At 36.6% G+C, this 3,942-nt stretch overlaps 1 non-coding gene across 1 annotated transcript; it reads left to right on the top strand.

The window, feature by feature from the left end:
• The first annotated feature begins 709 nt into the window (after positions 1–709).
• On the top strand, positions 710–817 carry LOC112773963 (small nucleolar RNA R71). Its single transcript, XR_003188481.1, has one exon. It is a non-coding gene; the product is annotated as a small nucleolar RNA R71 (small nucleolar RNA).
• The last annotated feature ends 3,125 nt before the right edge of the window (positions 818–3,942 follow it).

The following is a 3,942-nucleotide window of genomic DNA, read 5'->3' as shown; positions in this document are numbered from 1 at the left end:
GAGTACTAGGAGGGAGTTCAGTAATTTTCTTACTCAGCTGATCCACTTGTGCCTCCAAATTTCTAATGGAGGACCTTGTTTCAGTCATGAAACTTTGAGTGGTTTTGATTAGATCAGAGCCAATGGTTGCTAAGTCAGAGTGGCTCTGCCTAGAATTCTCTGTCTGTTGCTGAGAAGATGATGGAAAAGGCTTGCTATTGCTAAACCTGTTTCTTCCACCATTATTGTTGTTGAAACCTTGTTGAAGTCTCTGTTGATCCTTCCATGAGAGATTTGGATGATTTCTCCATGAAGGATTATAGGTGTTTTCATAGGATTCTCCTATGTAATTCACCTCTTCCATTGCTGGGTTCTTAGGATCATAAGCTTCTTCTTCAGAGGAAGCTTCCTTAGTACTGCATGTTGCTGCTTGCATTCCAGACAGACTCTGAGAAATCATATTGACTTGTTGAGTCAATATCTTATTCTGAGCCAATATGGCATTCAGAGTATCAATCTCAAGAACTCATTTCTTTTGAGTTGTCCCACTATTCACAGGATTCCTTTCAGAAGTGTACATGAATTGGTTATTTACAACCATTTCAATGAGTTCCTGAGCTTTTGCAGGCATCTTCTTCAGATGAAGAGATCCTCCAGCAGAGCTATCCAGGGACATCTTGGATAGTTCAGACAGACCACCATAGAATATACCTATGATACTCCATTCTGAAAGCATGTCGGAAGGACACCTTCTGAACAATTGCTTGTATCTTTCCCAAGCTTCATAGAGGGATTCACCTTCCTTCTGTCTGAAGGTTTAGACTTTCACTCTAAGCTTGCTCAATTTTTGAGGTGGAAAGAACTTTGCCAAGAAGGCATTAACTAGCTTTTCCCAAGAGTTCAGGCTTTCCTTAGGTTGTGAGTCCAACCATGTCCTAGCTCTGTCTCTTACAGCAAAAGGGAAGAGCATAAGTCTGTAAACTTCAGGGTCAACCCCATTGGTCTTGATAGTATCACAGATTTACAAGAATTCAACTAAGAACTGATGAGAATCTTCCAATGGAAGTCCATGAAACTTGCAATTCTGTTGCATTAGAGAAACTAATTGAGGCTTAAGCTCAAAGTTGTTTACTCCAATGGCAGGGATTGAGATGCTTCTCCCATAGAAGTCGGGAGTAGGTGCTGTAAAGTCACCAAGCACCTTCCTTGCATTGTTGGCATTGTTGTTTTCAGCTGCTATTATTTCTTCTTCTTTGAAGAGCTCTGTTAGGCCCTCTAGAGAGAATTGTGCTTTAGCTTCTCTTAGCTTTCTCTTCAAGGTCCTTTCAGGTTCAGGATCAGCTTGAACAAGTATGCCTTTATCTTTGCTCCTGCTCATATGAAAGAGAAGAGAACAAGAAAGTAGGAAATCCTCTATGTCACAGTATAGAGATTCCTTGAGGTGTCAGAGGAAATGAAGAATAGAAGGAGGAGGTAGATAGAAGAGAATTCGAACTTATCAAGAGGGATAGAGTTCAAATTGCACCTTAAGGAGGAGTGTTAGTCCCTTAAATAGAAAGATGTGAGAAGGGGGAAGAATTTTCGAAAATAAATTAAAAAGATTTTGAAATAATAAAAAAGAAATTTGAAAATTTGATTGAGATTTTCGAAAATTAAGATTGGGAAAGAAATTAAGTAATTTTTGAAAAAAATTTTGAAATTAGAAATCAAAAAGATATGATTGAGAGTTAATTTTGAAAAAGATGTGATTGAAAAGATATGATTGAGAAGATATGGTTGAAAATCAAATTAAAAAGAGAAAGTTTTAAAATTAAAGTTGATTACTTGACTATCAAGAAATTAAAAGATATGATTCTTAAAATTTAAAATTTGATCCTTTCTTAATAGGCAAGTAACAACTTGAAAATTTTGAAGTAAATCATTAATAGTAGCAAAGATTTTTGAAAATAATAAAAAAATGGAAAGAAATTGATTTTGAAGAGATATGATTGAAAAGATATGATTTGAAAAAGATTTGATTTTGAAAAATTATGAAAATTTGAAAAAGATTTTAATTAAAAACAAAATCTTCCCTCTAGTGTCCTTCTAGCGTTAAACGCCCAGAATGGCATCCATTCTGGCGTTTAACGCCCAAAATCCTACCTTTTTGGGCGTTAAACGCCCAGCCAGGTACCCTGGCTGGCGTTTAAACGCCAGTTTTCCTTCTTCATTGGGCGTTTTGAACGCCTAGCTTTTTCTGTTTGATTCCTCTGCTGAATGTTCTGAATCTTCAATTCTCTGTATTATTGACTTGAAAAGACATAGTTTTGAAATTTTTTTTGAATTTTTCAATGATGAGAAACAATAAAAATACAACTAATCTTAGGAAACTCAAATCAAACAAACAATGCATGCAGGACACCAACTTAAAAATTTTCATATAAGAGACACTAACAAATTGAGAATGCATATGAGAAACAATAAAACACACAAAACAAGAGAATTTAAAGATCAGAGCAATGAAATCATTAAGAACAACTTGAAGATCAATGAAGAACAATATGCATATATTCGAAAAATGCAAGAAGAAGAAAGTCATGCAATTGACACCATACTTAAAAATTGATACTAGACTCAAACAAGAAACATAAAATATTTTTGATTTTTATGGTTTTATAAAATTTTTTGCGATTTTTTGAAAATCATATGGAAAAGAGAATAAAGAGATTCAAAACTTTTAATAAGAATTCCAGGAATCATGCAATGTTAGTCTAAAGCTTCAGTCTAAAAATATTAGACACGGTTAGCCAAGCTTCAGCAGAACATTACATTCAACAGCTAAATTGATGAGAATCAATCAGCTTTTGTGATGATAAGAATATCACCTTGAAACTCTAGAATTCATTCTTAAAAATTCTGAAAAATAAAAAGAAAAGTACCTAATCTAAGCAACAAGATGAACCGTCAGTTGTCCAAACTCGAACAATCCCCGGCAACGACGCCAAAAACTTGGTGCACAAAATTGTGATCATCAACAATGGTGCCAAAGACTTGGAGCTCTCAAACGTGAATCACACATTGTCACAATTCCGCACAACTAACCAGCAAGTGCACTGGGTCGTCCAAGTAATACCTTACATGAGTAAGGGTCGATCCCACGGAGACTGTCGGCTTGAAGCAAGCTATGGTCATCTTGTAAATCTCAGTCAGGCAGATTCAAATGGTTATGGAGGATTGATAATTAAAGATAAATAAAACATAAAATAAAGATAGAGATAGAGATACTTATGTAATTCATTGGTAGGAATTTCAGATAAGCGTATGAAGATGCTTTGTTCCTCCTGAACCTCTGCTTTCCTATTGCCTTCTTCCAATCATTCATACTCCTTTCCATGGCAAGCTTTATGTTGGGCATCACCGTTGTCAATGGCTACTTCCCATCCTCTCAGTGAAAATGTTCTACGCGCGCTCTCACCGCACGGCTAATCATCTGTCGGTTCTCGATCATGTTGGAATAGGATCCATTGATCCTTTTGCGTCTGTCACACGCCCAACACTCGCGAGTTTGAAGATCGTTACAGTCATCCCTTCCCAGATCCTACTCAGAATACCACAGACAAGGTTTAGACGTTCCGGATCTCAGGAATGGCCGCCAATAATTCTAGCCTATACCACGAAGGTTCTAATCTTAGATTAGAAACCCAAGAGATACACATTCAAGCTTGTTTGCATGTAGAATGGAAGTGGTTGTCAGGCACGCGTTCATAGGTGAGAATGGTGATGAGTGTCACATAATCATCACATTCATCATGTTCTTGGGTGCGAATGAATATCTTGGAGAAGAAATAGACTTGAGTTGAATAGAAAAACAATAGTACTTTGCATTAATTCATGAAGAACAGCAGAGCTCCACACCTTAATCTATGGTGTGTAGAAACTCCACCGTTGAAAATACATAAGAACAAGGTCTAGGCATGGCCGCAA

Source organism: Arachis hypogaea, chromosome 18 (genome assembly GCF_003086295.3).
Source record: "Arachis hypogaea cultivar Tifrunner chromosome 18, arahy.Tifrunner.gnm2.J5K5, whole genome shotgun sequence".
Taxonomy (NCBI): domain Eukaryota; kingdom Viridiplantae; phylum Streptophyta; class Magnoliopsida; order Fabales; family Fabaceae; genus Arachis; species Arachis hypogaea.
This window is presented reverse-complemented; position numbering and strand designations above follow the sequence as displayed.